We start from the raw sequence: 12,024 nt of genomic DNA, 5'->3' as shown, positions 1-12,024 counted from the left end.
CTGTGAAATGCAACCAACCCTTTTCCTGAGATACCCCTCTCTCATGGAGCATGTCATTTCCATTTAGTGTGGATTCTGTATTTCCTGGTTTCCAAAATCTGAATTCAAGATGTGAGTAAATTTTAAAAGTGAATAAACAAGAAATGAAATGAAAACCAGAGAAGTAAAGGAAAAGCTCAGAGCTGAGGTGGTCACAGGCAGGTGGAACATAGCTGAGGCTGAGGCCATGTCTGACTGTATCCCAGTATCTGAAGGGACGGAATGGACACCACATTCTCATTGAAGACTTCAGGAAGAGGCTGTGCTTTGCCTGAGTCGAACTATATGCTCTGTGTTTCAGTCTCCCCAGCAGGCATGGTGTACACACCTGCACCCAGGACTGAGAAGAGGAGGAAGGAGCATACTGAGTTCAAGAGCAGCCTGGGCAACTCACAGAACCCTTGTCAAGAAGGGCAGTCATTTTATGGAGACTCTCATATAGCCAGGTACTAAAAAAAAAAATACCAATGCACCCAAGACAACTCCCCACTTTCTCTCTGTCAGGTTCAGTGTATCTGGTTTTATGTTGAGGTCTTGATCCACTTTGATATGAATTTTATGTAGGCTTATTGAATGGGTCTTTTTGCCAGTATGACCAGCACAATTGGTTGAAGTTGCCTTTTTCCTCATTGTACATCTGTGGGTTCTTTGTGAAAAATCAGGTGTCCATAGGTGTGTGGATTTACATCTGGGTCTTTGATTTAATTCCTTTGATCAACCTGTTTTTATTTTTTTAATGTCAATACTATGTGGTTTTTATTACTATAGCTCTGTAGTAGAGCTTGAAATCAGGCAATCAGGGATGGTGATACTGCCAGAAGTTTTTTTTTTTGTTTGTTTTTGTTTTGTACAGGATTGTTTTCGGTATCCTGGATTTTTTGTTTTTCAATTTTAAGTTGAGTATTTTTTCTTTCCAGGTCTGTAAAATATTGTGTTAGAATTTTGTTGAGGAATTGCATTGAATCTGTAGATTGCTTTTGGTAAGATGGCCAGTTTTACTATGTTGATGCTACTGACCAATTAACATGGAAGATCTTTCCATCTTCTGATATCTTCTTTAATTTTTTTCAAAGACGTTAAATTATTGTCATTCAGCTCATCACTTGCTTAGTTAGATTTACCCCAAGATATTGCATATTATTTGTGGCTATTGTGAAGGATGATGTTTCCCTGATTTCTTTTTCAGCTCACATGTCATTTGTATAAAGAAGGGCTACTGATTTTTAGTTAATTTTGTATCCAGCCACTTTACTGAGGTGTTTACAGGCTGTAGGAGTTCCCTTGTAGAATTTTTTGAGTAGCTTATGTATAGTATCATATCATCTGTAAATAATGATATTTTGACTTCTTCCTTTCCTATTTGTATCCCCATGATCTCTTTTAGTTGTCTTATTGCTCTAGCTAGAACTTCAAGTACTATATTGAATGGATATGAAGAAAGTGGACAGCCTTCTGTTGTTCCAGATTTTTGTGGAACTGCTGTGAGTTTTTATTTAATTTGATGTTGGCTATCAGCTTGCTATATATTGCTGTTTTTACGTTGAAGTATGTAACTGTATTCCTGATCTTGTCAAGATTTTTCTCATGAGGGGGTATTGAATTTCCTCAAAGGCTTTTTCAGCATCCAATAAAATGATCATATGTTTTTTCTTCTTTCAGTTCATTTATGTGTTGGGTTACATTGACTGATTTTTGTATTTTAAACCATTTATGCATCCCTTGGATGATCCCTGGTATGATTGTCATGATAGATGATCTTTTTAATGTGTTATTGGATGTGGTTTGCAAATATTTTATTGACTATTTTTGAATCAATGATCATAAGGGAAATTGGTCTATAATTTTCTTTTTTGTTGTTGTTGAGTTGGCCTGGTTTGGGTGTCAGGGTGATTATGGCCTCACAAAATAAATCTGACAATGTTCCTCCCGTTTCTAATTTGTGGAACAATTTGAGGAGTATTGCTATTAGCTCTTCTTTCAAAATACAGAAAATTCTGTACTAAAACCATAGGACCCTGGCCTTTTTTTTCCTTTGGTTGGGAGACATTTAATGACATCTTCCATTTCTCTAGAAGCTAGAATTCTATTTAAGTTGTTTATCTGATTCATTTTTGTTCAGTGGTATCTATCAAGAAATTCGTCCATTTCTTTTAGATTATCCATATTTGTAGAGCAGAGGTTTTTGAAATATGACCCAATGATTTTTTTTATTTCCTTGGTATCTGTTGTTATGTCATCCTTTTTATTTTTTCTTTTGTTAATTTGGATAGTTTGTCTATGCCTTTTAGTTAGTTTGGACAAGGATTTGTCTATCTTCTGTATATTCTCTAATAACAAATTCTTTGTTTCACTGATTTTTTTTTTTTTGTATTGGTCTTTTTGTTTCTATTCTATTGATTTCAGTCCTGAGTTGGATTATTTCCTTTCCTTTACCCCTGTTGGATGCATTTGCTTCCTTTTCATTCTAGAGTTTTCAGGGGTGCTACTAGGTTGCTAGTATGAAGTCTGAACGTTCCTCTGACTACCATTTTTGTTGTGTTTCATAAGTTCAGTTATGCTGTGCATTCATTTTCCTTGAATTCTAGGAAGTCTTTAACCTCTTTATTTCTGCCTTGACCCAGTGGTCACTGAGAGGAGAGTTATTCAGTTTCCATGAGTTTGTGAGCTTTATGTTATTTCTTTTGTTGTTGAAATATAGCTTTAATCTGTGAGAGTATGATAGGCTACAGGTGGTTATTTCAATTTTCTGATACCTGTTGAGACTCACTTTGTGAGAGTATGTAGCCAATTTTGGAGAAAGTTCTGTGAGATCCCGAGAAGAGGGTATATTCTTTTCTGTTTGGGTGAAATATTCTCTAGACTTCTGTTTGGTCCACTGGACTCACAATGGCTTTTAGCTCCATTATTTCTCTGCTTAGTTTTTATCTGGATGACCTGTCTATTGATGAGAGTAGTGTATTGAAGTCCCCCACTTTTAATGTATGAGATTCAATGTGTGGATAAAACTTTAGGAATGTTTCTTTTACAAATGTGGGTGCCCTTGAATTTGGGGCATAGATGTTCAGAATTAACATTTTTTGGGGGGGTGGATTTTGCTTTTGATGAGTATGCAGAGTCCTTTCCTATCTCTTTTGATTAATTTTGGTTAGAAGTCTTTTTGTTTTTAAGATATTAGAATAGCAACCTCAGCTTGCTTCTTTGGTCCATTTGCTTGGGAAAAAAATTTCCTACCTTTTAACATTTCGTGTTTTGTCTATGTTCAACCGACACAGAAAACAACCAAGAGATGGGACAACCAGCCTGAAGCCAGGAAGCAGTTCATTGGATGGGAATAATAGGCCCAGGGGACATCAGTCCAAAAGCTGAGTCCCAAATTAACTTAAACAAGGCTTTTCATGCCCCCTGTTTTGCCATGTCCCCTGCATAGCAATCTAGATGACATACGTTTGTTTGGCTTATTAAACCACCTTATTAGAGTTTGATAAACTGCTTCATGAGTATAAATGTTTCCCCAAACAATAGACTTTATCTCAATCTATTTATAGCAGAGATGAAAGGAGGAGGAATTTGGTTTTGAAAGAAATGTACTGTAGAGTGCTGAACCTCCAGGGAGCTGGCCAGTGGTGTGGGTCTTTCCTGTTTCCAGGGCACCTTGGTGCCCAGTGCTGGAATTAATTGCCTTGCACTGTAAAACTGAAGGAGGTCCTATGCCCTATGCCTTGCAGAGGCTGTGTTTGGGTCAAAAGTTCTGATAACTCTGAGAATTTTAAATCCAGCTGTTGTTCGCATTGCTGTATACATCACATGTGCTTCTTGCACAGAATTCTGTTCTGAATGTTCTTTGAATAATTCCTTTCTTTCTGGAGTGTATAACTATTTATGGCAAGAAATGCCTCCTCATTTAATTTGTCACAATAGCTATAACACAGGAAATTGAAATATTAAAATGTGTTAGACATGGTTATATCCTTCAAAATACTGTGAGATCTCCACGGCCATGATGCATGAGAGCCACCTCATAGGACTCCCTTAAAGACTCATTGAGGAATAAGATAAAATAAGATAAGATAAAAGAAAATGAAACAAAACTGCCCTAGTTTTATCACAAAAGGGATGTGGTTTAATTTTCTGCTACATTTTGTGACCACACAAGTTAAAGTAAATAATTTTAAAAGAAAAAAAAAACATTATATTTTCATGTACGCCAAAGCATGTGAACCCTGACTGACAGTTCTGATGCCAATGTATTGGGTCCTCTTATAAAGAAACGTGCCCATCAATGATCAATGAATATTCAAACATTTATGTCCTCCCACACATAGACCTGAACAAGTTAACAACATGTTTTTCAGTGCTCAAGAACACAAAAGGGCTGACTGTGGCATAGAAGTGGCCCACAAAGAGTTGGATATAGTAAGATGTTGGATCATTTAGGAACATGGTTCTTGAGCAGGAGATAAAGCCATCCAAGACAGACATCAACACAAAGAAGCTCATGAGCAGAAGGAAGGTCCTGTTAGCTCTTTGCTCTGGGGATGCTTTTGGAGAAAGCCTGGTTCTGTGAAGATGCCGGGCCTGCTTCCTGTGCCTGCACAAGAGAGCCACCATGTACCAAGTCGAGATGACCATAACACTAATAAGAAAGGCTTCCCTGATGGCCAGCAGTTTAGAAAATGGTGCTTTTCATGAGGTTACTCATGGGTAGGATGGAACATGACCTAGTAACATAGATGAAGTTATTCCTAGTCAAATTAGGAGTGGCAATAATCGATACTAAGAGGTGACTGCTAATGAGCATATAGAGGACACTCAGAAAAAGAAGGGTACATGAGATGTAATGGTGAGATTTGTGCTTGATATTGGCTAAACAGGAGCTTCTGGGACTGAGGATGATGGCCTGGAGGACACTCAGCAGGCTGGTGGTACAAAGTGAGAGACCCCTAAAAATTCTGTACAAGTATACAATGAGTTTACATATGGTGTGATCCCATCCCCTAAAAGAAATAAAAATGTCCATGGCTACGAATGCTATGAATATTAGCATCAGTAGGTGGATTATGGCCAGCAGACCAATGAGCACATCAGTGGGTCTGGGCCTGTGCCCACGAATGAACTTGAAGATGTAGAAGAGAAAAAGGAAGCTGTTGGCTGAGATCCCAATGACAATTTCAGAAAAATATGTGTTCCTTATTTCAGAATAGTGTGAAGTCATCTTATGTGGAAACAAAGAGTGGCTCAGGAGAAAAGTAAAACAATGACTCACCATGAGGAAGACCTCAGACACCACTCCAGACCAGGCTTCTGGCCTCAGGAAAACATGCAGATGCTCCTGAATGCTTATTCCACTGAAGACCTGCATTCTAACTCCTACCCCACAGACCATCCTCCTGCTCTCACTTGTCATAAGCTGAGCCATGGCTGGACCCTGTGTCTCATGGTGGCTGCACCAGTGTGTGAGCTCCCTCAACATTAAAAACAGCAGCAATTATGTGCTTTCATGTTTTGCAGGTTTGGGTTTTACTGGAGCAGGAGCAGCATCTTACTTGGTTCTCACCCACAACATCTTGATGGCCAGGTAATTCATAGACAGAGTTTTACTATTTCTCGTGGAGTCTGAATGAGGAGGATATGTAAAAGAAAAAACCAGACCTTGCCAATAAAAGCGGTCCCATGGATTGGGTATGCACTTGTTTTATTCAGGGCTATCTGTACTCTATTGAAAATCCTAATTTCTTAGAATATTTCTATAGCAAATGTTGGGGGTTGTAATCTATGATCCAGATGTTTCTGATTTTATTCATGATCTGCCATTTCCTCCAAGTGTCTCCTTGAATACTCTGAGGTGGGGTTCCAGTCACCTCCTCTTGAACATGTGAAGAGCAGAGTGCTTGTGTCAGAGATGCACTGGGTAAGCAAGAACATGCTGTGTACGCACCAAACATGGGAGAGTTCCAGCACATGATGGTCTCTGTGGATGTGTCGGCGGCTTATGTTTGTGCTCTGGGAGAGTTCAGGCAGCTCATAATGACTGTTCAGCGCTGTCCCTTCCTGAAACAGAGAAGATAAAAGACAAATAAATCAGAAAACAGCAGCACATTGGCATGGATTCCTTTCAGAAAACTCTGGTGGGTGGACGATTCAGTCTTTGATCGCTGTTCTGTACCTGCATCTTGCTTGGTTCTGCTCTCAGTCCAGAGCTGCTCCAAGAGAAGGGCAGAGTGGGCAAATGTCAGCAGGACCATATGCCATGTCTTTCTCCTTCGGCGTGTGAAGTCAGGGAGTAAATAGAACTACAGTTATAACAGACTTGGAGCTGTCCCATATTACAGAATTGATTAAAGAAAAATGGTCCAACTCAGTCTTGAAAGGCAGACTCCATAGGAGTCAACATTCCCTCTCTCCATAATGGAGCTGTGATACTTCTCCACATACCTGATATGCTGGTCTCTGCATATATTAATAAGTGTGGTGTACATGCTGTTGAATTACTGCAGTTTCTTTATTTAGACACAGACTAAATAAACCACCATGACCAAAAACAAATAGGGTTGGGAAGCCTTTATTTCATCTTACAGCTGATAATCCATCATGCAAGGAAGCTGAGGAAGAATTTGAGGCAGGAACCTGGGGCAAGAACTGAAGCAAGGGTCACAGAAGGATGCTGCTTAATAGCTTTGTGTCTCATGGTTTTCTTAGTCTGTGTTCTCTAGTATCAAGATCCCTGAGCCCAGAGCCTGCACCCACAGTGATGTGGGCCTTCTCACATAGATCACCAATCAAGAAAATGCATCACACACTTGCCCATAGGCCAATCTAGTGTGGTATTTTCTCAACTGAAGTTCCCTTCCCAAATGACTCTAGCTTGTGTTGATTTAACAAACAAAAGACTAAAACAGCTGCCAGGACTGGCTGCCATGTACTCCTTTATGTCCTAGTGAGACTGTTCCTCCCTTGGGGGCGGGGGAGTGGTCAATGAGCCAGTCTTTGAATTCATGTCAGAAATAGTTTCTGTTCCCCTTACTAGGGAAATTCACTTGGTTACTGAGCTACCATGGGCTACATCCAGGCAGGGGTTCTAGGTTATAGAATTACTGATAAGCTAGGGTCAGATGGAAGGGGAAGAGGACATCCCCTAGCAGTGGACTTGAAAAGGGGCAGAGAGGAGATGAGGGAGGGAACATAGGATTGAGAGGGAATAAGGGAGTGGGCTAAGGCTGGGATACAAAGTAAATAACCTGTGATTAATATAAAAAATAAAAATTAAAAAAAAATAAATAGAGTAGCAGGGGGCTTCGGCCAGTGAGTTTGGGAAGCTCCATAGTGAAACCTCATTAAAAAAAGAAAGAAAAAGAAAAAAGAGCTGACACTACTTGACACTGAACACATCTCTGTTACACTATAACTTTGTTTCTCAATTTTGTTGTTCCCAAGATATTAAACTAATGTCAACATTGCAATATAAAAGTTTCCTGTTTTTTAAAATTTCAATCTCTCAAGTCTCTTTCTACATTCAAAGCCTCTCCAAAACATTCAAATCTCTGAAACATCTAGTTTCTCTAACATTTTCAAAGTCTCTCTAAAAAACCCACGGTCTCTCTAGAACTCCAAACTCACTGTAAATCTCCAAAATCCCGTTAAAAGTTCAATGTCAAGAGACGTTGTGAGATCCTGTAAAATAAGAATAAATAAGTATTTTCTTATTTAAAAGGAAAGAACCAGGGCACAGTCACAATCAAGTTCAACAAAGTCTGAAAGCATAACTCTCAGTGCCATGCTTCTGGGACTCACCAATGATCTTCTGGGCTCCTACACAGCTGGCAAAGCCTTCCACACAGCTGTCTCCTAGGTTCAAACTGGCCTCGCCCTACAGCAGCTGCTGCTGGCATGTGATACTGACAACTCCAAATGGCTTGGCTCTGCACAGCAAAGGGGCCGAGGCTGTCTTCAGGGACTCTATACAGTCTTACGGTGCCAAGTCACAGATTCAGTCCATGATCCCTCAATGTTTCAGAACAGTACTACCTGAGAAACTCTATTTATTTATTTGTTTGTTTGTTGAGACAAGGTTTGCTATGTAGCCTTCGCTGTCCTGAACTCCCTCCCTAGTCCAGGCTGGCCTTGAACACCTGAGAGACTCCTGAGCTACCAAGTCTGGCTACCAGCATGAGATGCAGCCTTAACAGTATTTTGACCACAGTGTCTGTGTGATGAAGCTGAGAAAATAGAGGATTTTAATTGTTCCAGCAAGGCAAAGGTTTCATTTTAGTGATTCTTTTTTTTTAATTAAATTTTTATTTTTTATATTACTTATAGTTTATTTAGTTTGTATCCCAGCTGTAGCCTCCTCCCTCATTTCCTCCCTATCCCACCCTTCCTCCTTCACCTCCTCCCTGCCCCTTTCTAAGTCCACTGACAGGGGACGTCCTCCACCACTTCCATCTGACCCTAGCTATCAGATTTCTTCAGGATTGCCTGAAATTTCCTCCTCTGTGGCATAGCAAGGCTGCTCCTCCCTCAGGGGAGGGGAGGGTCAAACAGCTATCCATTGAGGTCATGTCAGAGACAGTCCCTTTTCCCCTTACTAGGGTACTCACTTGGATACTGAGCTGCCATGGGCTACATTCAAGCAGGGGTTCTAAGTTATATCCATGCATGGTCCTTGGTTGGAGATACAGTCTCAGAATAGACCACTGTGCCCAGGACAGGAGCCTACTACAAGGGCCTCTGAAAGACTTTGTCTAACAGTGTATCAAAGCAGATGCTGAGACTCATAACCAAACCTTGGGCAGAGTGCAAGGAATGATATGAAAGAATGGGGAGTTAGTATGACTGGAGAGGACAAGAGTCCACAAAGACCAAACATTTTAGTGGTTCTTAACTCAAAATATGAGTGCCCCTCATAGAATTTTTAAGGGACTCTCAAGCTTCCCTATGGAACTGCATAAGACAAGCCTCCATCATCTGCTCTGCTCTCAGCATTACATTCTAATATCACACTATATAATCCACTAGAGTATCAGCACTGTATGTATTTTACAGTCCAAAGTTTCAAACCCTTTCCACAATTCTCCAAAAACCCAAGGTCAGGTCTGTAATAGTCATACCTCACAGCCTAGTACCACTTCCTGTCTTGCTCAGGGTTTCTGTTGCTGTGGGGAGAGGAGGGATTATTTCACCACACAGCCTGTAGGTCCCCAGCCAGGGAAGCTAGGAGAGAACACAAGACAGGGACCTGGAGGCAGGAACTGATGGAGAGGCCATGGAGTAGTGTTTCCACCAGCTTGATCCTTAGAGCTTGCTCAACCTGCTTTTGTAGCACCTGGGACCATCAGGCAGGGATGGCACTGTTCACAGTGAGCATGGCCCATCCATATGAAATCAACATCCATCAAGAATTGTTCCAGTCGGTCTGCTGAGGATATTTCCTCAACTGTGGTTCTCTCTTCTAAAATAATTCTAGCTTGTTTCAAGCTGCCATAAAACTTTCCAGCACAGACACCATGCATGCAGGAGATTTAATTTTGTAAACAAATTCCTGTGTTGTAGTAAAAACTTATCACTGAAAGTAGAGTGTGTACAGTGAAATTGTTTTACACTTATTTAAACTATGTGACATTGTCACCACAACTGGCAAATCCCACTGCGTGTGACAACCATGGGACATTGTCATGGAAGATACTAAGGACAGGCAAAAGGGATAAAATTTCACAAATTTGGGGTAACTTGTCAGGACTTAGACCCAAAGCAAATATTTGGTGAAACATTGAAGAAAGCAGATTTTCTGAAATAAATGTTCTGTAGCAACATTAGAAAAGGTTAATCTTTTACAAGATTATGGACCATGCACTCCAGATAGCAGTAGAGTGTTGATTAATTGAGTGGTGCTTAAATATTCTTTATAAAGCTCATGGGTTTGTTTTCCAAATCCCAGTCACGAAAAGCAGAACACAGTAGGTTGGGGGCAGCTCTGTTTTCCAACGATCAGGTAAAATGGCAGTTGTCTCTACTTTGAACAACTCAGACATTAAAGTTGTGCTGTCATAGCCCAGGAAAACAATGGAGTGACTGATGGGGCTCCATTGTTTCCAAGCTTTATTTACAGCTTTTTAGAATTACAAACTACATTTACAAATGTCATCAGAAGCACACACTCTGAATGTCATTTTATGGTCTCTGCGCTGAGTGGCAGGTGCATGTTTTATACTTATTTCACGGAAGGAAAACTCACCTGTAGATTTTAACTAATAGTTTGCATTGCATGTGTATTAGCACTGGCTAACTAAAAAGCAAAAGAGTTCTAAAATGCTTTTTCTCATGTCATTTCTGGAAATGCACATTTTTTCTTTAATTCCACTGAGCTAACAAGAAAAGAAAAAAGAAAAGAGAACTTGGTCTTTGTGAGCACATCATGCTATCAGACTGCCCAGGCAGTGAGCGGGGCACAGGCTGTGCTGTTTTTAGCATCTCTTCAGAAACCACAGCCCTACAAACCTAAAGCTCTTAGGAGAGTCAGGCAGCTACAGAGACAGTGAATCCTCCATGACATTCTTAACATCATGGCTTCAGGGATTCCTTCTTTGAAACCACTTATGTCCTGGAAGTGGAATTCCATAGTAGCAAAAGAGAAAACATACAGGCTTGCCAGGAGGGACAGACATGTCTCTAGTCATCCAAATATCTACAGATGACATGCACTGACTGCTACATCTAAATCTTATACAATAAGGACCAGTAAGGCATGCAGATTCCAAGCAGATTATAATTTCTATAAACCATCTGGTGAGTGTTCCTCTCCTCAGGAACAAGCCACAGAGAATCCTCTAGCCTGTCTCCTCCCAGCTGAGCCTCATCAGCGCATCTGCCTAGCTGAGTATGATTTGAAAAACCAGGAGTTAGGACCCACACTCTCTGATATGCAAAATGGGTTAAGGGCCACCTCATAGGACACACACTCTCTGATATGCAAAATGGGTTAAGGGCCACCTCATCCAACCAAGAGGACAGGAGACAGTAAGCTGTGCCCAGCCTGGGATAGCCTGTTGTAACATGTACTATGATTGCACTTTACACAATATAACAAAATAGGCTGCTTCCCAGAGGCATGAAACTCAGTACATGGAACCAGAAAAAGTCACTCATTTGTGAAATAGGTCCCACTACAAGAGGCTATATTGGAGAATAGGAAGGGAAGGTATTTGGACAGATTAGGAAAATGAAACATGCACAGAGCAAGAAATGACAAAGGGAAACCTGAAAGTTCCTCAGTTAAAGCCAGTTGTGAAGGCAACAGCTGCTCTGGGGTCAGGGGGAGGAATTGAACTCTGTGTACTGCAGGAATTCAAGAAGCCATGACTTTAGACTGTGTCAGCCCACAGTTACCCAAATCCTGGACAACCCCCAATCCATAGCATCAGCACATAGAGGGGGTTGGTGGAGACACTGTCCCTGCTCAATGAAAATGGCTGGAGGTTACTCAGTCAGGATGTCTACCTTTGGCACAATCCTAACTTTAAAACTAGGAAGACTCTCGGGAGAAATGGCTGGTACTCAGGGTAAGGCAAAACCTTCACCGAGCATATGCCAGCACTGTTTCCTGAGATGCCAGGAATAAATGAACTGTGGTAATGTTATAGGCAAATCATGAAGAGCCTTTAGACTAAGGAATTACAGTTGTTTCTGAAAGCCTGGGTGAGAATTGTGATTTTGAACTTTGAAGCCTTTGTACAGCATCTCTGAGCTCAGAATGTCAGTGAGGATGTCTTACAGGGTTTCCAAATCAGCCTCCAGAAACAGCAAGAGTGGATGTCCCTGAGGGGCAACATGGCACAGACTCCAGCCACAAACACTGGACCCCGCATAGTGCTGCAGCACAACCTGCTCCCCAGCACCCAGGGGAGCCTCAGGAGAGATTTGGCTTTGCTGCTAAGAGCTGTGACTTCCCTCCCTGTTTGCCCACTGCCTCAGTGACAGGAGAGGGGGAGTCAG

The sequence above is a fragment of the Meriones unguiculatus genome, chromosome 5 (assembly GCF_030254825.1).
Source record: "Meriones unguiculatus strain TT.TT164.6M chromosome 5, Bangor_MerUng_6.1, whole genome shotgun sequence".
Taxonomy (NCBI): Eukaryota; Metazoa; Chordata; class Mammalia; order Rodentia; family Muridae; genus Meriones; species Meriones unguiculatus.
The sequence above is the reverse complement of the archived record's forward strand: the minus strand, read 5'-3'. Positions refer to the sequence as shown.